We start from the raw sequence: 27678 nt of genomic DNA, 5'->3' as shown, positions 1-27678 counted from the left end.
GCAGCACACGACACCATAGTGGAGGTTGTAGAAGCGTCACTATAAAATTCTGCACATGTGTATTTAAACTGCAAAGACAGAAAATGCTATAGTATTGCAGCTCGTGGTACACGATTTTTGTCAAGTCTCATAAAAGAAAGGTCGCACGACACAGGGCGAACTTGCCAAGGCGGTAAACTGTTAGAAAAGGACGACCTGTACACATCTAAAAGCGAAGGACTGAGATCCGAGGCTCGCTCTCTCACTCTAAGTGAAAAGGGCAGAGGAATGGATGGGCGATTTACAAAAGGCGGAGATGTTGATGTATCATTAAAGACAGGATAAAAAGGATGATTATTCAGCGACGAAATTTTAAAAGCATAAAGCAAGTCCATGAACGTTCGTTGGTTCTCAAGGCTCCACTTATCACACTCGACATAAAGACCCTCGGCAGGGCTAGTGCGAAAAGCACCCGAAGCAAGACGAAGGCCCAAGTGTAGCACTGGGTCTAGAATTCGCAAGGCTGTCTTAATCGCCGACCCATACACCACACTGCCATAGTCTAAACGAGACCCAACCAAAGCAGTGTACAAGCGAAGCAGTTCTTTGTCAGAACCATAGGATTGGTGGGAGAGAACCTTAAGTATATTCATTGTTTTGAGACATTTATTTTTAATTTCCTTGATGTGGGGAATGAATGTGAGTTTGTGACCAAACACAACACCTAAGAACTTGTGCTCCTTGTTAACAGGAAGCGACACACCATTAAGATGAATGTCTGGGTCCGGATGGACCCCGCGCTTCCTGGAGAACACAACGCAGAAGCTTTTTACAGGATTCAATTTAAAACCATTCTTGTCTGCCCAGCCGGCAAGTTTCTTTACACCAAGCTGGACTTGACGTTCGCAGATTGACATATTGCATGATTTATAGGATATCTGCACGTCATCTACATACATGGATTAAGAGATTGTAGGTGGCAGTGCCTTACCAAGAGAGTTCATTTTAACTGTGAAGAGAGTGCAGCTCAACACACCACCTTGTGGCACGCCATTTTTTTGCACTTGAACCTTTGAGAGTGCACAACCGACTCTTACTCTGAACGTTCTCTCTGACAAATAACTTACAAGGGTGTTCAACATGTTACCCGAAACACCGAATGACCTGAGGCCACTAAGGATCCCATAACGCCAAGCGGTGTCGTAGGCCTTCTCGAGATCGAAAAAGACCGTTAAACAGTACTGCTTATGCACGAAGGCATCCTTAATGTATGAGTCAAGTGCAACCAGTTGATCGTTTGTCGATCGCCCCACCCTAAAGCCTTCCTGGCAGCTCTCGAGAAGACCATTGTACTCGAGGAAGTACACGAGCCTGCGATTGATCATCTTCTCGAAGAGCTTGCACAGGCAGCTCGTCAGGGCTATTGGACGGTAACTTGAAGGGGACGACGGGTCCTTTCCCTCCTTCAAGAAAGCCGCTACTATGGCCTCCCTCCAAGAGTGTGGGATGTGCCCCGAAAGCCATATTTTATTATATAGATTTAGAAGTGCTTCAAGTGTGTCTGCGTGTAGGTGTTCTATCATTGTATATGTGATGTTGTCTGGGCCTGGAGCTGAGGGTTTACACGTGCTCAGAGCAGCCCTCAGCTCATGTAGTGAAAACAGGGAGTTGTAAGAAGTCTGTGATTTGTTGTTGTCGTGTAGGGACTTCTTTTCACAAGAGGCTTTATGTTTCAGGAAAGTGTTCGTGTAGTGGGCTGAACTGGACACGTGTTAGAACTGTTGTGAAAGTGTGTCAGCCACGTCTTCCAGTGTGTCCCCTGTTGTACTGACCAGGGGCAGGCTGTGTGTCTGTTGTCCTTTGAGTTTGCGTGTACGTGTCCATACCTTGCGTGTGTCTGTGTAGGAGTTTATAGATGTTATGAATGAGCACCAACTATCTCTTTTTGCCTCACGGCGCATACGTTTTTCGAATGCCTTGGCCCGTGTGAACAAAAGGAGGTTTCGCGACGTGGGGTCTCGACGGAGGATACCCCACGCCTTGTTCTGGGCCTCTCGCGCCCGCCTACAGTCCTCATTCCACCACGGCCTCCGCTGGTTGCGCGAGGCACCAGAGGCGTGGGGAATGGACTTTTCTGCGGCGTCGACGATGTGCGCCGTGAGGAGTTGTGCGGCTTCATCTACGTGTAGGTGTCTTATAGTTGTGTAGTGTAGTTTCGATGTCTCTGTAAATGTGTTCCAGTTAGCTCGTGCTTCATTGAACCTATTATGGGAAAGTGAATTGCTTGGGCCTTTACTTATATATGTAAGTGAGGTGGGGAAGTGGTCACTGCCATATTGGTCAGTTCCCACACCCCGTTCGAGAAGAGGAAAAAGAACTGCGGAGCCAATAGCCAAGTCAAGACATGAGTATGTGTTGTGTCCTATCTTGTGATATGTAGGCTGTTTATTGTTGAAAAGGCATGCTCCAGAGGATGTAAGAAACCTATCAGGCGACCCCGGGCATCCGTACGAGAAGAGCCCCAAAGTGAATTGTGAACATTAAGGTCGCCTGTTAGAATGTATGGTTCGGGCAGCTGGTCAACCAGCGCCTCAATGTCAGAGCTCAAAAGTGTAACATCAGGAGGAATGTATATGGAGCATACCGTTATCAACCTATTAAATATTATTAAGCGTATTGCTACAGCCTCAAGGATAGTGTTTAAAGTGACAGGGTGGCATGCTAAGGATTTCCGGACGATTATGGCCACACCGCCAGAAGAGTGTGTGCAGCCATCCCTGTCTTTCCTGTATACGAGGTAACTATTCAAGAAATTTGTGTGTTTAGAATTCAAATGTGTTTCCTGAACACACATTACACTTGGCTGATTGGTATGCAGAATCTCATACACGTCGTCCAGATTATTCAGAAGGCCTCTGCAGTTCCATTGAACAATATTTTCTCTTCCCATTATGATGTATTATAGCTACTGGAGCATGACTATTTATGTAGGGTCTTTCGGGGCTTGGACTCTTGGACGGGGTTTCTTTACCTCCTCTGGAGGTTTAGATGGAGGGACCCGCTCCTTCCGCTGCAAAGCAGACAGGTAGGGTCCCACATCCACCTCATCATCTGATTTGGAAGGGGTACCCGGCGTACCGGACCCCCCGGATCTGGCACCCTTTACGGTACCCTTCGTTTTGGCCGCGACCGCCGAAGGCGTCAGGAGCGCCCCGGGTGGCACAGGCGGTGCGGCACAGGTGGGAACTGCTGCGGTTTCCTCCGTCTCCATCTTCTCCGGGTTCTCGCGTGTGCTTTGGGCAGGTAGAGTGGAGGAAAAAGAGGGTGCAGCATCCCCAACGGACGTGGATGCCACCACAGCCGCTGCTGCCTGAGCAAGCGGCACGGTGGTGGGTTGAGCTGCCGGAGGCAACCAAGGGGGGGGGGCGGAAGCGGGACCAAGTCCGACTCACGGTACTGGGTTCCCGCCGAAACAAGACGCCGCTCCGCCCCCCGGCGAGCTGCGTCGGCGTACCTGCCCAGAGGGAAGGAGGCGAACCTCTTCCGCGCCTCTGGGAAGGTGATGTTTTCGTTGACTTTCAAGGCAATGATCTGTTTTTCTTGTTTGAACTTTTCACAGCTCCTAGAATAGGCAGCGTGTGGTCCCTGGCAGTTCGCACAGGTGAAGGTCTCGGATTTACAATTGTCAGTTAGATGATTATGTGCTGCACATTTTGCGCACGTCAATTTACCACGACAAGACGTTGTGCCGTGCCCAAACCGCTGACACTTGAAACAGCGGCGTGAGTTCGGCACGTAGGGTCGGATTGGACATCTCAAGAAACCTGCGTTGACCGACTCAGGAAGGTTTGAATGGTCAAGTGTCAAGATTATGTGCTTAGTAGGAATTATTTCATCATTTCGGCGTATGGTGATCCGCCTCACTGCTGTCATGCCCTGATCTCGGAGGCCCTCGAGCAGATCTGCGTCAGTCTCATTCATTAAATCCCGATCAGAGATCACGCCCTGGCAGCTACTGAGGCTGCGATGGGGTGTGAGTTTGATGTGAACATCTACCATGCGCATTTGCTTGAGGAGGTTAGACGATGGTTGTTTGTTTTCTACTTCTATCAAAACTTCTCCCGTTGTGACTTTCTTAGCCTTGTACGACTTTCTGATAAGGCTTTCAAGAAACTTGGAGATTAGAAACACAGACTGGGAAGTGATTGGCTTTGTCTTGTCAACAGATTCCATGATCAAAAACCGCGAGAAATTATCAGGCTTTGGGAGAGAGATCGATTGCAAAGGAGGAAAAGAAACTTAGGTGCGGCCCCTTTTCGGGGGCCGATCACGTTTGGGGGGGGGGTTGGAAAATGCCATATGATACATTGGAAAGCAGGGAGCCGGGGGTACTTTCTCCTTTGACCTTACCCTGGTAGTCAAAGAGGTCCCGGAGCTCCCTGCCTGGTAGACAGGCAGGGAGCCCATCGGCCGGAGCTTGACCAAGGCTCCGACGGCCACCGTTCACGGCTCCTAACCCTTCATCTTTCAACTTCTGGCCACGGTAGGTGACAGCTTAAGTATGGGGGGCTTGGGGTACGCGGTGTCGCCACTCACCGTCACCAAGATTACTCAAGGTGCCCCGTGCGGGGTTTCTCGTGGTGAAGCACAATCGAAAATTATGAGATAAAAAATACCCTTCAGCATGTTGGTGCCGGGTTAGATATTTGGGTTTAGGATGTACGAAACACGTTGGGTATCAATTTACCCCGGATAAAGCGAACGACCTTATCCTCTGATTTGCCAGTAAAATGGGCGACCATATACTGTTCACTATGTTTAATGGTGATTCTACTTGCCTCTCTATAACGCTTCGGCTTTGACGATACATGGAAATAAATGAGTAAATAAATAATTAATTTAAGGGCCCAAAATACAAATATGCCACACGCGCTGGCTGCAATTGTTACAACATGCAGACAACGCCAATGCCTTGAAAAACAGTCGAATATTTTTCCCCACTCCGGTACATGACATCCAAATTATGAATGCCTCTTCTGAGCTGTCTTTTCTACAGAGAACTGAGTTGCTCTTATGGGCAGTCTTTTCTACAGAGAACTACACAACCGTCGAATGGCGTTTCAAAAAATGTGTCTGTGAGCTTTATTTTGACGCGTATTTTAATAAAGTGCATATTGGAACATAGTAAGATATACAACATATTCGTCGTTGCTGCATCACTTGGCAGGTTTTATTTTCGTGTCAATTTAAGGGCAGAGTTTGGCTCTGTGAGCACAACAGCCGGAGAACTTACGAAGGTGGTGTAAGTGTCAGCACAAAGGTATGTTCGTACCCACAGGTTCATATGTGCAACGAATAGATGCAAATCATAGATAACATAAACTAAAGTGGCTAGGTGGACACTCGCTGTCTTAACAGTGTTAATGCTCTTGACACCTGCATTTTAGGTGCAGTAGATCCCGCCTTGTTGGTGTGTGGGCGGTGCTTTCTGTCCTTTGTCACCCGGTGTTAGACGCCTCGAATAAATTAAACGAAAACAGCTGAAATGCCTGCGCATGTCATGTCAATTCGTCTAAAATTTCGTTTTTGCGCATTTTGTCTGCTAAATATCCGATATTGTTATTGGTTCCTAAATATTCTCCGAACAAAAAAGTTACTCGTCACCAGTTTTTCATCGGACAAAAGCTGGAAGAGCTAAAAAAAGCTATGGTCTTTTAACTGAGAGAAAAATAGTAATTTGTTAGAAACCCTTTAAGTACTTTGCCATCTATACATAGATAAACTATAAGTTTTTAATGTCAACCGATACTGCCATACTACAGTCTGCACATCAGAAAATCACTATGCCAAGGCGTGAAAACGCATTCTGAAACGCGCTAATACAGTGTCTATGCCCTTGAAGATGGAACAGTAGAACTAATAATCTCATAGGCCCACAGTACCTTGAAATTGCCGACAAAAAACAAGTCTTTAGGCCACCTATATTTTACCGAATGTTAGCTTCGTAAGCGATGTATTTCAATACGGAGCAATGAGTATTGAGCAATCGTACTTACGGCATGAAACAAAATTGTAACATAGCTTATCCTTTCCGACTCATTCGAAAACATGCGAGTGTAGGCATCGTCGGTTATAATATGTAATTCGAGAGTGTAGTTAAGCTCTGTAGATCGCGGTTCTGAAATTCCGACACGGTGTGTAAGAATTGAGGTGCTTATTGGAAGGATCACTGTTCGGTTGTGCTCACCCAAGAAGGGGTCCTCTTGATCTTGATAACTTGTATGTTCTGCAATGTAAGTTGTTTTCAGAAAAAAATGTGTTGCGTAAATTAGGAATTCTTGTCAGAAAACGTCACTAAATGCTCATACGAGATAACTTTTTCTTGACTGACAAAAGTATGCGACCGCTCTGCGTAAAAGATAGTTCCATCTCTCTGCTTCATATTGTGTCGTTTCATATCGAGAACGGTAAATGTCGCGGTTCTTGATATAACAACTCGTTTGTTTCCAAGGTTACCGAGTTGGTTACATTATACTGCGATTGTTCAAATCAGAAAAAGTTGCACAATTTGCTCACAAACATGCACTATCCACCTTGTAAGCAACCGTACCACCTCGGAAAGAGTCAAGCAGAAACCTTTGCGAGAGGGTTACGAGTTAGACAGCTTAATGTGTATGATGATGATGAAGACAATTACAGATTTTCAAAAAACTATCATTGTTACTTTAGATGCCTTCGCGCGAACGACTTCAAAAAGTAGGCCCTAAGAGGCCCTTAAGCCCTCTGGTTGCTGGGAAGTTCCGGTTTACAAAACTCTCCTGGAAATACTACCAGGGATAGTAGATGCCATGGTTTCCGTAACTTAAGGTCTATACTGCTGATATCGGCCGAACAGTTCCAGTAAAAACCAAGCTTTGCCACGTTCTGTACTTGGATTCGATTCCGTAGGTCCTGTGTTTCACTAGATGCCATCTGAGATGAATGTCTAAAAAAATCTTGATGTGGGCCAGTTGGCTCGACAAGAGCGAAAACGTTTTAACGACCAACAAGAAAGCCATGACCCAAGAAACAAACGAGACAGACAGGGCGCCACTTCCAACTCAAATCTATAATCGCAAACATATGTATTTATATGTTATTCCCACATAACGTGCGAAATTACGTTCTGGTCAACTTTTTAGTGACCCAGTCTCTCTAACTAAAACGGGAATAAATGGTTCGCGGATGCACTCTTCACCAGCTTGTTGGAAAAGTACACTGCGATAATTTCTCTCAAAAGCTCGTCACCTAAGAAGCTTGATTGATTAGAGGTCGACATGAATGTCAAAAGTGATGGCAGCATCATTAAAGTGAGTGTTTGAATTTAGTTTTAAGAGTTCTCCGGAAGTAGGCAGGACAAGAATTATGTGAAGCTAATAGTCGTAGGTAGCGTTTTGGTAGATCTTTTGATTTTCCAACCATAGGTTGTGCGGGCCGAAATTTAAAAAAAAAATTACGCCCACCTCCCCTCGCGGGAACCCTGGTGTGATGCGACGCTGAGGGGGTTCAAGCGCAAGCGGAGAGCAACCGTCGACCGAAAGGCCGCCGGAGAGCGGCACACCGGTTATATTCTAGGCACTATATATGCGCAGCGCGCCCGAAAGAGAGGAAACCGCTGAGAGAGAGAGTATGCACATGCGCAGCACCGCGCGCAGTGCCGCCCACCGGCGGAGTGAGAGCGCGCTGGGCCGCACACGGTCTCACCTGGGCACGCGCCGGCGCCAGTGCGTCTGCCGCGGCTATGACGCAACACAATCCAACACAATCCCCTTTAATCCAATCCAATCCAAATCCAATCCAAGCCAAGCGAAGCCAAGCGAAGCCAAGCGAAGCCAAGCCAAGCCAATCGAATCCAATCCAATGCCCCTCGCGATAGAGTGTTCCCTATCGGAGAGGAGAGCGGGAGAGTGGCTGCGGACAACGGACGCACGCCGCGGACAACAACGGACGCACGCAGGAAGGACAGTGCCGCCGACAAGAGATGCTCTGAGCGTCGCATGTAAAATGGAACAAGCCCCTTTCACCAAATGAATAGGCCCACTAACTGTTCACTGTTATATGCAAGTAAGTGTACCGATGTTTGCACGCTACTAAAAGCGATAGTCAGCCCTTGCGAAAACTGAATAGCACACATGAAAGATTTTTAGCTTTGGCTGGTTTAGTAGTGACTAGTTGAACCAGAAAACTAACAAAATGATTTTCTTTTTTCCTCTTGTACTGTAGCCACTTGTTTCAATTTGCATTTTGTAGAGCTACCGAGATGTACAAGAACTCAGCGAAACGAGGGAAGTTCGCAAGGTTAATTTAATTATCGCAATCACCACTATATTAAGCAATTCTGACTTTTACAGGGAAGCAATGCTATCTGGTCTCTCTCTAAGTGCCACTGTACTACAATTAGCTCGCTGAATAATCATGCACAGGCAAAGTTCGCACAGAGAGTTTTACCGTTCGTAGTTACCAACGCGTCCACCAGTAAGATGTCCTTTGCATGCGCTGCTAACACACGCCACGTAGAACTGAAGTTCCCATTTGTTGCTATTAAATACCGGGAAGAAAATTTCAGCAACTGCGAGGAACGAGGGACGGTGAAGGAATGACAGGTGCTACTTTTGTTAGGACGAAGCTCTGCTAGTTTACCAAATAATTCATACATTTACTATTTGCGCTACAACTGTATGTAATTTGGTGTGCGTACGGCAATAAATCAAGCTTTTACCACGAGCCCTGCACCGCAAATTACGTCCACAAGTCAGGTTTCGCCACTGGGTTTGGCATATGGGTACTCGGCTTTTTATCCGCCTAAATGTAGATACAAGACAACTGCGGGTACCAACAAAACGTTTGCCCATGATCTATACATGTTGGAGGATATATAAAAGACACGCTTACACCAAACCAAACGATAGAAATCCATATGATCATGAGCATACCACCAGATAACTTGGCAGGAACACGAATCATCTGCATTATATGAAACCAGCCCTATTTTCCACCTTACTATACCTCTACTATGACTTAAGCGCTATGATGTGTGAATGGGATGAAATGAGTATACAGGCACGTGTCTTGACGCCATCATGATCTTGCTGCCCTAGTTTTTACATCGACACATATATCAAAACAGACGCTCGCAAAGTTGACAAAATAAATTTTGAAACGCGTACCGTAATATACTGGGTAGGTAATATAGTTTGCATTAAGGGTGAGAAGACAGCAACAAAAAAGATTTACAACCATGTTTACCTTGGGTCACAACCAAATCGCAACCGCCTGTGTCGGCCACTATCTTGTATATTTTGTGCGAGATGGTCCCAGTCGAATGCCTCTCCATGCTCTCTGTAGGAGCAATTCTATGTGTTGCATTGATGATTCCATGCTGTAAATATTTCAGACAGCAGTATTTTAGAACACCAAGGCCTTGAAAATACTTTCCGAGACTGCTTTTAAGTAATGCTTTTGCGTCTTACGACAAGATAACCACCGTCATCCGCAGGCTCTACTAAAAGCGATGCACCATGTTCAGTGTTGTGATAAAGGTGACGCTCGATATGCACGCCATTTACCTAAAAACAAAAAATGGATGAATGCAAGGTTTATGAACTGCTTAGGGTAGTCAAAATGTTTAAAAACCTTACATAGCTGTGGAAGACGCCGTCTTCGGTTACCCGTCGAACAGAAACAGTGGGAGCAAGCACTGATCCTTTCTCCAAACGCAGAGAGAAATCTTCGTGAATAATGAGGGTTTTCGACCAGTTTTCATCGCGGGCGGTCAGGACTTGCGGATAAGTAATTGTTCCTTCGTTGATAACGTTACTCACTGTTCCGAGATCTGGAAGGGGCGATAGAGTTTATTGCATCATTACTTACGCACAATGAGTATGTGAGTAAAATTCAATCTTCCAAGAGTCACATCTTATTATTCACAGTTACTTATGCTAAGCGATGCGGCTAAAATTTTTACATATCTTCATAGCCCAGATTCCGTCCATGCGTCCAACTGAAACTCTGGTTAGCGTGGCGTGTTCCACCAAGACAATCCACTGTGATTAATTACAAACAGTATTATCCCATGATCGCTTTTATATGCAGGCAATGTTTCGTTTGAAGAATTGATCACAGCATTAATCTTAATTGGAAGCCTACATCTCATTCTGCAAAAAAGGGGATCATTACGATAAAATTGAGAATACGTGCGCGTGTTTCTGTGTGGGGTGGTTCAGTAGTCGTGTAGTTGCCGTTTGTAACGCTAGCGGCTGCTGTTATGACCTATTGAAATAAAATTCTGGCAAGAGCCTGCGAGCCAGCCACCCTTGGTCTTTAAGACGCGATCGATTTGCACAGAATGGTTCACATTAAAAGTTCGCAATCTGGGTAGGCTTTAAGTACAACTGCATAGACGGGGCCCTAAAGGACCCGCAGGCCATTGCTTGGCGACTGCGCTGTTGGTTACCATATTTGTAAAATTTTTTTTCTATTCTCGCTGATGACCGAAAAAGTATCGTTATTGCATATATGTATCGTATGTTGTCATACTTTTGCAAAAAGCAATATGTAACAGCGGTCCCATGTAAATGTTAAATTAAGCAAGGTGAGCCGAGTATATCGCAATTGATTACTTCTGTGGGAGCACACTACGGAATCTATTACTCGTTCACGAAACCTCTATGAAATTTTTCGAAAGCCATTTTTAAAGCACGAGCGTTTCTCTTTATGTTTATGGAGTGGTAAGCTAGTTTTGAAACATCATCTCCTAAAGCCTTTAGTAAAGCTTTACAATTAAATGCATAATTTTTATGAGACATCATGTAGATCCATACTCCGCTATACATAATGTGTTACACCGAAGTGGTTTGCGGGATTGCTAGCACAAATTGTAGTCTAGATCCTCTAGGCTATGTTTCGACCACTCTTGCAGCGTTTACACGACTTTAATCAGTAGAAAAATCAATTTGAAAATGCTGTACTCCTCTCTGATCCTCCTTGGCGATTTCCTATGACGTTTCGTGCGACGACAAAACGTGACCGCTTGACTTGATTGCTCTACTGCACGGCTCGCTGACTCTCAGACAGAATCCGTCGGTCTCTAGTTTAATCGGCCGGCCACCGGCGGGTCGTTTCAATTCCTTCGCTCAGATGAAACTAAGCCCCGACACGTTTGGGCCTGGAAGAATATGCCTTTAGTTTGTTAGTAGACTGTATCAAGCTCTAAGTCCAATTTGCTCCACACAAGGACACATGTGACGCTTTGCTGACTGGTACGCTAGTAGAAAAACCTAAGGCCAATTGAAGGCGGGATAAGAGTCAGCGAAGATATATAGGTACGTTCTGAGGAATAAAATCAACCGAAGCTTTTACCGTACAGCGTAAAACCAAGGTGCAGGAAGCACTTTTGTGAACTAGCGCAGCTGTCAGAACCAGCGAACGCTTGGCTGCATAAGGAAGGCAGTCGCCAGAGATAAGATATTTGTGAAAATTTGGGGTGTGCTCACTGCACGGGCGCTATACAAGAAATAGTCATCTAAGCTGCCTAAATGGCAAGACTAAATAAAAATGTAAACAGTCTATACATTATAATGTTCATATTTCCACCACTGGCAGCGCTGGCTTATGGCCGAGTGGTCTGGAGCAGTATAATCTAGTACAAGTTAAAAGCGACACTAGCGCATTTGGTGTATCTTTCCGCCGAAGCGACGGGCCCGGATGTCAACACGCGCGCGCGTTTTAAAACGAGATTGCAGTTAATGCATTTTTTTAGCACCAAGATTTCTTGCAGTCGCTGCAGGAATTTAAAAGAAGTTAAGCGCGAGAAATCACAAAAATGCCTCGTGTCACGTTCGAAATTCTCGCTGTAAGGAACTTTTTGTGCCGCGCGGAGTAACAGCCGGCTGCGGTGGTGAGGCGCAGTGACAACTTGTGTTGTCATTCTCAAGTTGTCCCCGAATATAGGTAGGCTATTTTGCAATTCACAAGTTTGAATTCCCAATAGCGCATGTTCTTTTTTTAAGTTTATTTATTCGTTTTTGCGCAATATTTTCTATACTGAATTCACCATTTTTGTGCTGTAACGTTCATTGCTCCACATTGAGTTCGTGGAACGCGTGCGGACTTACACTGACACGGTGGCCAGTTCTCGTTGGCGTGGTGTTGCCATAAGCACCGACTGCTTGAGGGAACAGTCCCAAATCAGCCGACCCTTCGCTGGTGCGAACACGCCTCTCACGATACAGGCACGTGCCAGGCAAGCTCCAAAGGTGGAGGGGAGGGTGGGGGGTCGCATCGCATTTGAGCTTCTCCGCTGACGCGGAGGGCGTTCATCCACTGCGTACGCCTCGGCTAGTGATTGTTACGATTTGAATCCGTGCTGGCAGGCTTATCAGACGCATTTTACAGCCGACAACATGGCAAAAGCGCTATATACCAATTACTGAGATATCGAGAATGCCATTCCAACGGTAACATCGGATGCCAAGCATGTTGTTTCACAGAACCTAAACCGAAACTGATTTGAATTCTAATCTTAGACATCGTCCAATCACAGTGCACCTTGTATGGACGTCGCTTTTTTAGTTGGTGCGGCCCCCGCAGACGGCGCATGGTAGCTTTTCTTCTTTCGGGCTTTATGAAATAACTACCCCCTTATCGACCAGATAAACGATGAAAAGCAAGTTTATTTGAGCCAGCCTATGAAGTCCAAGCAAAAACAGCAGCTTGACTAATTCACTTCAGTGTCCCTTTTTAAGACAAAAATACAGAGTGTTAAATGTATTTGAATATTTGTTGTATTTAAAGCACCTCATACGAAGTTATTTATATTTTTGAATTCTGCTTTGGGTACTCTAGCAGTTCAGGTTTACCGGCGTAGTTTTATCTTTTTCTCAATGTGCATTGTTGTTTTGGAACCATGTGTTTGCGGCTATGCATCAACTTTACAGCTCTACGATGGTGACGTCTTTGATGCAAATTACAACACGAAAAGACTAAATACCGCAACATTTCTCGCAATGACACAAGAATGATGTCATTACAGCAAATTTTCCAATTTCTTACTCATTGTTCTAGTTCGGAATATTGGTGTATTGTTGGTGGAGTCTGAGCCGACTAATTAATAAAGATTAAGCTCATATAGCAAAGCGCTATCTTGGGATGTTATAGCACCCTCCATGTAATGTTTTAACCCGAACATTATATGAACATTCAGGCATGGTAATCAGCGTGCGAAAACAAATTAAAAGCAATCGTAAAAGTGTGTGACAGTAATTGTAGCCACAGGTATGCATTCTAATAATCTTAACGAATCGCAGCACAGCAGTTTAGACAAGGGGAAGCAAAAAGGCTCTGCTTTTGTAAATATTTCTCCTGAATAACATGTTAATGGCTGACCACATACAGAGCAATTAATTTAAACATATTTGAGCACAGTGTATAAGGCAGCGTTAGTGCGAAATGATTATGGTGCACTCGATTATGGTGCCTACAATCCTAGATCTCAGATATTGCTTGGTGCAACATTTACTGCAGCAGGCCCTCTTTCATTGCAGACAACGCTGTAAAATGCTGTCGAAAACGTGTTGCTTAGAATATTAAAGAAGGAATCACAAGAAACAAAAAGGCGAACCATGCGGTAGTAGAGTAGCAAATCAGGTCTCATTTCTCTGACTCAGCCATGGCAAACAAATGAGCCAGTATGAAAAGTCCCAAAGTAGTTTCCGTTATAGAAACCTTAACTCAAAAGCACCTCGCAGAAGTGCCTCAATTAAAGCTGATAAATAGTAAAGTTTACATGATGTACTAATTCTTTGGTATGTCTTCAGCATGTATGCTTCCTAAGTGATACATTTCCACATTGCGTGGCTAAGAATCATACGCGATCATGTGCCGTGGTATCCCGGATTGAGCTGCTTCCGATGTGATACACCCATATTGCACCTTTCAAAATTCACCAGTGTTAACTCGTTGATAGGGAGATACGTGCGTTCCACCAATGAGGGTAATACCGACTGCTGCTGAAGTTTCTCAAAGAAACATTGATGCATTTGGGCATTCTTGTGGCAGTCAGCCAGCTCAGTGCGTGGTTTTTATATCTTCCACACCAACACGAGTGCCACGTGCCAGAAAATGAGCAGTTTCGACCAGGGTCAACATAAAACAACTGCTTCCTTCTCAACTGTATGGAGCTTTAAACAAAAAACTATTCTGAGTGAAAGTGAATGTCGTTCGCGCACTTCCTCTACACCTCAAACGCCATGCAAATCCCGAAGAAATTACGAGGCCTCATAAGTACAATCCATAATGTTGTGAATGCCAAAGCATTTGCGCGTAATTACCGAAGTGTGGAGTTTGTGTGTGATTACCGCCGTTGTCGTCAACACCGTTTTTCTTTCGGGTCTTTTTCTTCAATTCCTTAGTTTACCTCAAGGCCTTGTTCCACTCTCCTTGCAAGATTCGACATGTACGCTTAACGTTACGTTGCAACAACGCGGAGGCTTAACCCCTGTCAAGCAATTAAGAAACCTTAGTACGTGAACTTGCGGGTGCCGATCGAATAGGGGGCGGCTCTAGGCTTGACGCAAAGCCCAACATCAGAATGGCAGATATCTCCGCTTGGGATTCTCGCGCGCTGTTTGTGTGAGCAGCGCCCGGCAGCAACAAATTTGATGAACGCCACATGATGCGGCTTCTCATGTACGCAAAAAAGGAGATTGTGTGGAAACGTTCTTTGCTTCTAGCAAAGACTTGTGTAATTAGCATACTCAAATTACTTTTCGGCTTGTGCACGTCTCTAGCACACGTGTTTAGGTCGTATGCCCCTCCCCCCTCTCATAAGTTCTTTTAGACTTTCTCGGTACGTTCAGATTTCGAAGATGTCGTACAGCAGACTTTCATGCTACCGTCGACGCGGGTTCAACCGCAGCGTCGTATTTTTTCTTGGTGGGGGTTGCCTCGACTGATGGAAATCTCGGAGTTTTTAACATATTCACTTGGTTGCTTTTTTCGAACACATAGCGCCAAGGAGGATCTTTAACTTATATTATATGTATATGTAGATAGACTTTATGTGCATATGAATAGCAACTATATAGCTCTTCTGAAATGCAGAGTGTATACTGCTGCGGTGGTGTACACTCCCGAATGCGAGAATGTTTTCAATCGTGTTCCCGCGCTTGTGCGACTTTCAAACAACATAGGCTACCTACTTTTATACGGAAAGGTTATGTGAGTTTTTACTTAAGGCTTTATGTATGTGATAGTATACTGATCTGATTAGTTTATTTTAGCTGCACAAATAGGTTTTCGAGGGTCTTAAGATATAATTATGTGGAAAGTTCAATGCATGCTGCAACGCTCATTACAGCTATGTAAAGCTACGTTGATGTCGAGGCATAACAAGGACGGCTGAGAGCCTTTCGGTCATACCTAGAGAGGGAAAGGAAAATGCCGGAAGCGGAATGATGACGACGCTTATTCCAAAAAGAAACGTGACTTCAGCTCGATCCGGGTGTAGCTTCCCACACACACCCTCGCTTCACTCAGCGGCGCACTAGTTTCCAGATAACCATGGCGCGAGAGGAGCGGTCACAACACTGGAATATAAGTTTGGCAAGTGGACACCAATACCCTCATATTCCGTTTATCATTAGAGGTGCTCTGGTGTCTTCATAATTTTCAGTTTACCGGGAAGAAATTTTTGTGATGAGTGTACAAGACTCACGACTAAGGACATGCATAAAAATTGTGACGAATTTGTGGTCGACACAAATGTCTAGTGCAAAAAATTTGAGTGACGTCGCGGCTCATATAGGCTTAGGGTACTTAAAAGTAGGTAATAATCGGTCTCGCGCCCTGTTTCAGGTTCACCTAAATGCGTTACAGTTTTCGAGAGTCAAGATAAAAGCAGAAAAAAAAACTATATGTTAAAGGGACACTGAATTGATTTGTAAACATTGCGGGATTACTAGCGCGAATTGTAGTCCGGAGCATAGAGTTTCTTAGTAGGTATACTAGAGAGGAAACTGCGCCTTGTAAGCCATGTCGTCGGGGGGGTTCATGGGAAGACACCATTTTTGGCTTGGGCTTGGCATGACAATTGGATTCTAAAGCGGTTTTTGGGAGTTGCTTTCTTCACTATGCATTGACACGTTTACGATCTACAAAGAAGCCGAAATACTCCCTGTTCTGTGGTAGCCGTGTTCGGTGAAATGACAGGCAGTGCGTGATCGCACCTGACGTTGCTCATGCCGCAGTCGCAGGACGCATGACTGAGCGGGTAATATGCCGCCGCGAAATTTGTAGCCGACGAAAAGCAGAAACAAAACGTGCTTCAACGAAGGCAACATACGGCCACGGGGATACGACAGATACGGGCGCTTGTATGCGTCCTATCTTGTCATCGTGCACGACTGTTTTACACCACGTTTTCTTTTTAAACTAGTTGGCGGTCGGTGCACCGGTTCACCACGACGGCGACGTTTCAATAGGGACGCTCAAAAAACTTTCCAAACTCTTCAAGCAACTTATTATTTGCAATAATGGTAAAATTAATAAAATCAGAGTCTCTAATAAGTCCCCCCCCCACCCCTCCAAATATTAACCTTGTTCGAACTACAACCTCGGCCTGCGGAATAGCAGGCACGACCGTTCCGGCAAAAATACGCTTTACTTCCTTTTTCCTTAGTTTTAAAACAGCCTGTTTTTATTTTCCACTTACGTAATTGCGCACTATTCGCGTTTTTATGGCACTTTGTTTAAATTTGCGGTCACTAACACGTTTCAATCCAAGCCAATGATGAAACTGAGGCGAGCGCGATGTATAATGGTGGCCTATGACGACACAGACGGCCTTGATGTGAGCCGCATAGACGCTAGCGCCAGATTCCTCTCTAGTGTATACTGTAAGAAACTCTATGGTCCGGAGTCCATTGGTCATGTTTCGGCCACTCTGAGTGCGTTTACGTGAATTTATTTAGTAGAAAAATCAATTCGAAAATGTTGTCCTCCTCTGTGCATCCTCGCCCATTTTCTGTCGCGTTTTCGTGTGGCGTCAGGAGGAGATGACTTGGCTTGACTGCGCTACTGCACGGCTCGCCGACCTTCCGACAGAGTCAGTCGGCCCGGCGTTTAGTCCGCCGGCCACCGACGGGTTGTCGCAATTCGTTCGCTCAGCTGAAACTAAGCCACGACAGGTTTGTGAATGGAAAAATGTGCCTTTCTTTACTTTGTTAGTCTGTACACTGTATCAATCTGCAAGTCCAGGTCGCTCCACACAAGCGCTGCAAAAGCGCACATGCGACGCTTCGCTGACTGGTATGCTAGTAGGAAAATGTAAGGCCAATTGAAGGCGGGAGAAGAGTCAGCAAAGTGATATAGGTTCTAAGGAAATTTTTACCGTACAGCGTAAAACTGGGGAGCAGGAAGCATTTTTTTGCGCGGGGTGAACAAGCGCAGCGGTCAGCAGCACGACTACGCAAATGCGAACGCTTTTCCCTCTACGAAATGCAATTGCTAGACGTGAGATGTTGTGGAAATTTGGGGGACGCTTACTGCACGAGCCCTATACAACAAATAGTCGCCTAAGCTGTTCAAAATGCTAAAAATAAATAACCGTGTATACTGGTTATACATTATATACCCCATATATCCGTCGCTGACAGCGCTGGCCCGTGGCCGAGTGGTTTGGAGCGCCAGGTTTGTAATTCCGCAAGTGGAAAGTACGAATCCCCGAGGGTACACTCTTTTTTTATAAGTTTACTTTTTCTTTTTTGGCCCATGGTTTCTATATACTGAGTTCACCATTTTCGGGCCGTAACGTTCACTGCTACATGAAAGCACCGACTGCTTGCAGGCAGTGTGCACAGGCCAGAATCAGCAAACCCTTGGCCTGGTACGAACATGTTTTTAAATGCGGAGCATTTCTTAGGCTCGCCAACTCCTCCGTCTATAGGCGTCCGCAGCTCATGACGTCACGTCGAGTCGCAGGTGCGCGCCTCTCCCCCGTACCCTCCTCGCTGTCAACAACAGCTGCGGCGGTGCGGCAGGAGCGCGTCTGCGCGCGCATGCGCCGTAGCTGCCCCGTGCGCCTCGTCGCTCTCAACAACAGCTGCGGCGGTGCGGGGGGGAACGCGTCTGCGCGCGCATGCGCAGTAGTTACCCCGTGCGCTCCGTCGCGCTCAGCAGCAACAGCGGCTGATAGCGGCGCGTGATAGCGGCGCGCTAGCGCCGTGACAGCTGCGTGACAACAGCGTGGTGGGGGGCGTGGAAAGGTCGCGCGCTTGTGTACGGAAGTGCGCGCATGCGCGTCTCTCTCCCATACTCCTCTCCCTCGACAGCGCGCGCAGTGTATATAAGCGGCGGATCGCGCGTTCGTCAATACCTTCACCTGTCCTTCTTGTGTCCGAAAATCACGAAACATTAAATAAGAATAATAAAGACGAAATAAATAATTAAGCATTCCAAACGCTCCCCACATCCAAACGGTAGCCACAAACTACCCAATTACGCAACTTTTATGCAATACAACCACCCCTATGTGACGCATTTACTCGAGTTCCCTCCGTGGGAAGATGCGGGCGGGCGGCTTTTTTTACGATACAGGCGAAAGTAAGCAAGCTCCAAATATGGGGGGAAAGCGCAAGGGATTTGAGCGTCTGCGGTGACGCGGAGGGCATTCATCAACTGCGTAGGCTTCGGCTGGTGATTGCTACGATTTCAAGACGTCCTGGGAGGCTTATCTTAGGCATTTTACAGACGACAACATGGCAGAAGCGCTGTACGACGATCACTGAGATATCTAGAATGCCGATCCAACGATGCCGCCTGGTGTCAAGCATGTTGTTTTACAGAACCGAAACCGGAACTTGTTTGAATGCTGATCTTGGACATCGTCCTGCCCAATCACAGTGCATCTCATCCCGTCATTGCCTCCTGTCGTCACAGCCTTCAGTTTGTGCTGCCGCCACAGATCGCGCATGGTAGTTTTTCTTCTTTCGCGCTTTATAAAATAATCACCGACTTATCAACCGGATAAAGGATGAGAAGTGTGTTAATTTGAGCCAGGCTACGCAGTGCAAGCAAAAACTGGAGCTTGACGAATTCTCTTCAGTGTCCCTTTAAACTGTAAAATAAGTTGGAGGGAGGAGGAGGGGGTTCGAACGCCTTGGATCGGATAACGTCAAAAACTGAACTTTAGGCGCACTGGCCGGAAATGGCGGAGTGAAGAGGATCAAATGAACGGGGTACTCGTGTGAATAGAAAATGAGAGAAATTTGAATTACAACAACACGGTTTTCAACACCTTAAACCACAAGTGCGAATTAGGAGCGTGCGAAGAGTGAAGTGCCCGAAGAGAAGAAATCTATTTCTTAATTTATTTAAAGCTTCAACCTACCATAGAAAAAAAAATGTGTGTGAAGTCGGAATTCCCGAAATGCGTACTGACGACGTTTGGCCTTCGCTGCTGGGTTAAAAAGATCGAGAATATACCTCGGTCCCTGTTCTTCGCCTTGGAAAATACAAAATTCTTTCCCGTTAGACACTAAAGGCACAGTTCCAGTGCCCATTACGATGGGACAGTTTCGCAGCCTTGAAAAAGGTCTCCGAGAAACAGCGTGTACGCTTTAGATTATTGCACACGCGTGAACTGTGTACTACTACAGTCTGTGTACTGCAAACTTTGAGAGCGACTTTAAGGAACCCCGCTTAGTGCCTGCAGTGTTTATGTCACAGTGGTGCACACACATAGGCACATGCATATTCACACACAATGTCCACATTACGAAAGGCTCACGCTCAGTGCACAATGTTCTTAAAACTTGTGAGCATATACGGATCAGATAGACGACGTGCTCTATAATAAAAAAAATTGCTGATATTCAGAGAATTGTCTACAAAGCGGTGGTCCCGGTTTTGAATCCTGGACCAGGACGAATTTCTCTGCAACTACGAAGTTTCTGAGGAAGCTGTATAGCTTTCATTTGTAGCCGTACAGCTACATGGAGGTAGATTTCAAACTTTCATTCGCAGAAACATTCTCCACCATGGGGATTTCCCCAAAAATCTGGTCGATTAATGCGTACCATTCTTATTACGCTTGTCTAGGGTGCGAGTTCATTAAAGCCAAATATGGCTATGAGTAGCAAACACGATGGATTATTTTACTTTTTTGAAGTTTTATTTTATTTATTTATGTCAATATTATAAATATATATCATCATAAAGACGAAGTGCCTTTGCTTTGCTAATTATTGACTTTTTCCAAAGAAGCAAAGGGTGCTGCCGAGTAGGCCCATTTACGCCCTTTTTATACACATTTCCAACGCTCTTTTGAGGACTTTTTTGTTTATTCTTCTGCACGGTGAGATCTATAACAAACATACTATCGATTTTGTGAGATAAATTTCGTAAGTTTTGTTTTTGACATTTTTCTTATCTTTTCAAATGCACATTTTTGATTTCTTCGGATCATGTATGTGAATTTTTTTCTTATCTCTCGGTTTTTCAAAATTTTGTCCAACCTATTATTTTATTTCACGGCATTATATCGATTACAGGTGTTTCTTCCGCGAAATCTACATTTTGTTGAAATGCAGGGCATTACACGGCCCTGGCTGGGGGTTACTGGGCAAAGAATTGTACGCAATAAAATTTCAACAAAGCTGTTTGCGGGACATGCTCCTCTCTGGATCACACTATGTCCCGCTGAAGTTTGGAGCACGTCCGCTGCTCATACTACGCAGGAACAAACTCCCAGGTGGACTGCAAGCGGGCCGGCAAAGACGTTGTCATCCGTCGCAAGCGCCATGCAGCTGCCAAGGCGGCGATATAACTAGACATTTGATGCCGTGTACCTCCACACAGTGCATTCACGTATTCTCAAATAACGTGTAGACAGCTTACGATCACGATGTACCTGTGAACCCTGCTACTTCTGCAAATACGGAATCACGGAGTGTTGTGGTCCCATGCCTATAGTGCGTGGAACTTCGGTTCGCTCATAAATTAAGAGCTTGACTGTTAAAACGGGTTGCTGACTACGCTGTGACTAAATATAAATGTTCGATTTGCGTGAGGTTCGCCGCACTCCCGGTAGTATTACGAGAGGCCGATATGCTTACTTCTAATACAGCGGTGCGGAAAACTATTTTTGCACGCTCTGTCCGATTCACATTCCCTTGCCACGCCCGATGCCTGCAACTATATAAGATAATTTTCACCCACGATGGCGTTTTTAGTACTCACGTTGCCACATCTATTCGTCCAGTCGACCCTACGCTCGGGCAGCCCCGTTTTACCCCGAAGAAATGGACATAAATGCTCCGTAGAGTGGTTAGAGTTGTTCACATTTTTGGGGCGCGTTCTGCTCTCCCCTTTTGGTATCATAGGTCTATGAATGACGCAAATGTTTACACATTGGTTTTTTTTTATGCTGGTCGGAGCGTTGCACGTGCACAATCAACACTTTCGAATCTCACAGGGCGCAGTATTCATGTGCACGTTATCACTACGTTTCGCCGAAAAGCAGTAGCTGCTCTCTTGGCATACGTGAAGCTCGGCAATAGTGGTTATTAAGATTTATCAGAAAGATAGATCAACACAGCGGCGTTTTACTTAGTAAAACGCATTAAATTTGCTCTTTTTCGTGCTGCAATCGTAGTTACAGACCTTTATACAGAGGTCACCAATACTGAATAACGAAGTATTTTTCTGATACAGGGCTCAATGCATGGCAAACAAGTGATGGAGATAGTTCATAGTGTCACTTCAAAGAGTCGTGCTTTTTCCTTTCGTGAGTAAAACGTACGTTCCGCTGCAGCCATTATTGGTACTAGAAACTTTCCCAAGTTGTGGGCAGCTGTGGCTAGTTTGGGCGAAAATTGGAAATTGTTGACAGCTGTAGCAATTGTAGGACAAAATTGTTAAATCGTCACGTTTTCGCCAGGGGTTTTTATACAGGTTCTGAGAGTAAGAGCTATTTGGGGTCTTCAGCAGCACGCCGTACCCGATAACTCAGCACCAATGGTTTTTATGCTCAAAGAATTGCACACACTAGGTTTTAGCCATTATTAAACTGTCTGTGTGGCCCCCCTGCTAAGCGCCCGCTGAATCAAGACCGGGACCGATGTCTGTGTCTTTCGTACGGGCAAGCATAGATGAGCAGAGTGGCACAAACCTGTCACTGCCAATTATTAGGCCACTAAGTTAAAAACACTGACATTCTCTCATGGCCTTTCCTTGTGTTAAAAGGCAAATATATTGTAGTGAAGACAGCATTGTTTCTTGCGACGACAGTTTTCGCTCGTGAGAACTATCCTCTGATGGCTCCCAAACTATTTTTTAGAGATGCCGTGCATAAATTCTAACGTTCTTTCTTCTGCGTTATGCGTTTGTGAACAGGACAAGATAGCAAGCGAGCAGGCAATCACTACAACAACGTTGAAAAAATCTTAGGAACAAGATACTACTTTGATTTTCCAATTTATCGTAAAAGGAGGTGTGAAACCAATGCCATGGTAGAATTACTGCCCCTAAAACCTTTAATGCACACTGTTTCGTCGCTACTTTAAAAACTGCAGGAAATTCATTTAGACGTGTCCAAAATATTCCGGTAAGCCAGCAATCTTTCTCGCTGCAGTATGGTCAAGTCAATGTCACTAGTTCGCGCCACTTTTCGACATTATTTTTACTTGAAATATTACACAAATTTTAAGCCGAAATAATAAAAGGGGACTGCAGTTTTTGTATTTTTGCGAACTGAGAATTTTAACCTATCCTTAGCTTGGTTCAGCAGAACTTCCACGAATACCACTAGAAAACATACGATTGAAAAGCAAACTCTCTACAGTAACGGCAAAAAAAAATTGTCGTAATCGTTCACCCGTTGATCGCTGAAGCGTTTTCTTTGAATTTTTGTGGAACAAAGAGCTGGTGACAAAAAGCCCGGTTGCGGGGTGAAGATGAAGGTTCAAGTTCCTTCTAATCGTGATTCTCCGTTTTAAGCTTTAGACTAGACGTTTATAAAGTTCTGGGGATGCTACTCACGCAAAAAGGAAGCGATGATAAGATAAGCGGTGTGCTCCCCTCCTGCGATGAACATTTTAATGTTATGCAGGCGTAGCCAGCAGATAAAAGATGCCGATTCTGTAAATCTGCTACGCCGTGCGTTTTCGGAACACTGCCCTCGCATCAAATGAGGTGAGGATTTGTGGTATGGGTTAAAAACATGGGATTCTTTTTCAGCCGTCGCGCTACAAAGACCAAATTGCTATAGTGCACGGCTGAATGAACTTGAAAGCACGCAGTCAGCTAAGGCGATCAAGAAAGTTAAAAGGTTCCCTCTTTCGTTTGAAATTTGATTTGACCTTAGGCGAGGGTTTTGAAATGCTACCGCCTTCACTTTATTCGTGAGGTTAGACACTAAAGCCAGTTGCCTTTGCGACATTAAGACATATAACATAGAAGGCTACAAGCGGTCAAAAATAAAGCGAACGCGTGTTGTCAATGCAGCTTCCTTTGCTTTACAATACGCCCAAACTTCAAAACATTATTTGAATGTTCAAGCTGTTATCTATTCCTGCCTAAGAATCTAACTGAAACACAGTTCAATCGATCGATCGATCGATCGATCGATCGATAGATAGATAGATAGATAGATAGATAGATAGATAGATAGATAGATAGATAGATAGATAGATAGATAGATAGATAGATAGATAGATAGATAGATAGATAGATAGATAGATTGATTGATTGATTGATTGATTGATTGATGGATTGATTGATTGATTGATTGATTGATTGATTGATTGATTGATTGTCGGGTCTAACGCACCGACGCTACTCATGCGATGAGGCGCGGCGCAGTGGAGGGCTCCGGATTAATTTTGACCACCTGGGAATCTTTCTCGAGCCCACGGGAGTTTTTGCTTTTCGCCTCCATCAGAAAAGCGGCCGCCACGGCCGCTTATCTTTAACGCCAGTTTGAAACCATACGTTTACCACACGCACATTGAAAAGAGAGCGGCTGAAAAGGACAGCACTATGCAGAGATGCAACAGTATCCTGAAATTCTTCATTATACTGGAGAGCTTGGAGGGTGTGGTGTACGTTTATATAAAGCTCTGGCATGGAAAACCTTGTATAGCTCGCTTGTAGAAACGAAGCCTCAACGCAAGACGGAATCTCAAGACTTAAAATGATTCAACCTGATATAAACCCAGGAGAAATTGCTGATCTCCCGCACTTTTCAAGTTCATTTTATATTTTTTGTTACCACGACCAATTTATTGAAGAAATTTGACACTTGAAGGTTAGCAACGCGAGGCGTATCTATCGGCAACCATACGTGTTCCTGCCAGAGTACTGCACGGCCCACGCCTGAATGCCGCGGGTGCGGTCCGAACACAAGGTCACTTATTAAATGGCCTAAGGCAAGCCTTCGAGCACACTCAAACGTGATAGATTGCACTAACCAAGGCCTTTTGTGCCAAGATAAAGTGACACGTGCAACTGCAAAGAGCAGGCTCTTGGTAAATCTCATGAAACAAAATAGTAAAACACTCTTATGTCCTAACTTAGAGCGGCATCGAAAATTTCGACATACCGATTTGTGCCCTTGACAACAACGTGATGTCGCAAACAATATGGCCAAAATGATGTTGGTGGCTGTGATGGAAGGTCGCTATGTATTATCACGCCTTTGTAACGTGAATTGAAGACGGTGGATGCTAGATTACGTGAACTACTTAACTCTAAATTTTCGCAATTCAATCCGTGAGGGCTGTTCACAGAAGCTAATCTGTATATATGATTACCCGCAATGAAGGTCACTCAGCCAATGAATAATAAACAAATTTCCTTTACCGTATAACCTCGGGGCTGGTCACCACGTACAGGCGGGCCCTCCCTAAGCTTAAAGATAAATTACAACACCCGGGCCGGTTCTGGACTTGAGACGACCGCCACTGCCCAGGCCTCAGATAGGTGTTACGGGCCAGGGTCACGCACAGGGTTCATAAAGTGGGATTGGGCGGGGCCCAGGCCTTAAAATCAAGCCCTTGCAGTGCTCTAGTTACTACGGCCGACACATTACTCAGGTGTAGGGACAAAAATGCCGTAAAGAAACATAATTCAACCGTGTTCTATTTCTTGAGAACAGCCATGCACAAGTTCACGCAAAGAACAAAGACAGCATTAGAGGGCTGTGTTGACTCCCGAAGTTTTCACCTCATTCCCCGAAAGACCCGTAAGCACTACCGTGCACTAGCAATTCATTCGCCCGCCGGCATTGTGAAACACACTCGGACATGGGACATCGGTAGACTTTTTTTGTTCGAACTTTGTTCGGGAGCTCATTCGTGACTACATTAACTTACAAAAACTGCTTTCATTAGGCGAAACTCGCTTTTCGCCATTACATTTGTGCCATTCGACTTTTTTCAACACATCAGTGACATTCCATTGCTTGATAAACTCGCTACTTAAAAGCTTTGAGTGGTCTACGTGTCGGTGATTCTTGAACGTTCCCTTTGTTTTCTTCTTTTCTTTTGCTACTAATCACGCTCGTTTTTCGGTCATCCTTCTTTTTTTTCTAAAGACGGGCTTCAATTCAACTTCCACAAACGTAATTTAAAACTCTTCCAAATCTACATCCTCTGCCACATTGTACAAATTGACGCCGTTGAACCACAACGGGTCAAATCGTTTCTTTCGCGAGTTACTCTAACATCTGTGTGCAGCTTCTAGCTATGTCGAGCTTCATTCGTGTTTTTTAGCACAGCGCACGTTCTTTAGCGGAGCTACTTCCGCATAACACGCATTTTGCTGTGCTCTCAAAGTCCGCTAATTTTACAACTCTACTGTTACCACCACCTTTCATTTTACACCATTTCGATGTTCGTACGCTTAAAGGCATCCGCACTATCCATTGCTGCCAGAACATTGTACAGATCCGCATAACACGCATTTTTCTGTGCTCTCAAAGTCCGCTAATTTTACAACTCTACTGTTACCAACACCTTTCATTTTACACCATTTCGATGTTCGTACGCTTAAAGGCATCCGCACGAGCCATTGGTGCCAGAACATTGTACAGATCCGCATAACACGCATTTTGCTGTGCTCTCAAAATCCGCTAATTTTACAAGTCTACTGTTACCAACACCTTTCATTTTACACCATTTCGATGTTCGTACGCTTAAAGGCATCCGCACTAGCCATTGGTGCCAGAACATTGTACAGATCCGCATAACACGCATTTTGCTGTGCTCTCAAAATCCGCTAATTTTACAAGTCTACTGTTACCAACACCTTTCATTTTACACCATTTCGATGTTCGTACGCTTAAAGGCATCCGCACTAGCCATTGGTGCCAGAACATTGTACAGATCCGCATAACACGCATTTTGCTGTGCTCTCAAAATCCGCTAATTTTACAAGTCTACTGTTACCAACACCTTTCATTTTACACCATTTCGATGTTCGTACGCTTAAAGGCATCCGCACTAGCCATTGGTGCCAGAACATTGTACAGATCCGCATAACACGCATTTTGCTGTGCTCTCAAAATCCGCTAATTTTACAAGTCTACGCACGAGGAATTTCGCGATTCCTCCTGTCGGCGTATAATTTGCTGCCCTAGCTCTGCCCATCGGGGTGCCCGCTTCTACTCAAAAAAATTGCAAAGCCCATTTGTTAAAGGAAAGATTGCGAAACGCGAATCTTTCTGCCATGCAACTTGAGTCAAAGTCCAGATGCAGAATTCAAACTGCTTCGACTCTGTAGGAATGGCGAAATCAGATAGATGCCGGTTTCATAACGCGAGGGACCCCGGTTCAATTACGATCACGGGAAGCATTTTTTTATTGAGGCACTTGCGGTGCCCTTGTGTAAACCTCTTGTATAAGTTGGCTTTTTCGCAGTGAGGTGTGGGAGTAACGATTTGGATTTTGGACCTTGACTGTGGACTTTGAAGACAATGGCTTTCTACCAGAGAAAGCTTCGCGTTTCAGTCATCTTTCACTTCACCCGCAATATATTACCATCGTCAGAAAAAGTTAGCTTTCCTGCCGTGCATTATGGGAAAACATCGCCCTCAATGACGCATGTAAAGCTTCGTTTTAAAATTTTCTCTTCTAGAAATGATCCATGCGATGGCCCCTACCTTCTGATTGTCGTTCCGATGCATTTCAACTGGGCTATCCCCAGCCAACACTATGGTGAAATATATGCCCGTCATTTACGTATCGTGCACACCTACGATGTAAACATGCAGCTACCGGTAAAATGTACACGTTACCTCTTACAGTCTTTGTCTACAACAAACTACTCTACCGTGACGCAAGCTGGTCTCAAAGAGCTCATCGACATCCTTACCAAACTGATTTACGCCTTGACCGGGATTATCTGGGACATTGCAGACTTCCCGGTCTTGGCGAAAAGTGCGTGGCCATCCCCACTGATTACGCAACCGTCTATGCTTCCAATCCCATCAAAGAACTAACCCATGACATGAAATGAAATAGAATCTGGCGAAAGTCATCGATGGCATCCTGCGTTGATGCACTTCTGAGTACAAGCTGAGAGAGTCTCAACAGTATGGCCTCCAATATGCAGGCCATGCATGCTTTCCCGCATCACTTCACCTGAAGCACACCCATCCCGCACATG

Source organism: Haemaphysalis longicornis, unplaced genomic scaffold (assembly GCF_048455015.1).
Source record: "Haemaphysalis longicornis isolate Haplotype H1 unplaced genomic scaffold, Haemaphysalis longicornis Haplotype H1 scaffold_6, whole genome shotgun sequence".
NCBI classification, from domain to species: domain Eukaryota; kingdom Metazoa; phylum Arthropoda; class Arachnida; order Ixodida; family Ixodidae; genus Haemaphysalis; species Haemaphysalis longicornis.
Note: the sequence above shows the minus strand (reverse complement) of the source record.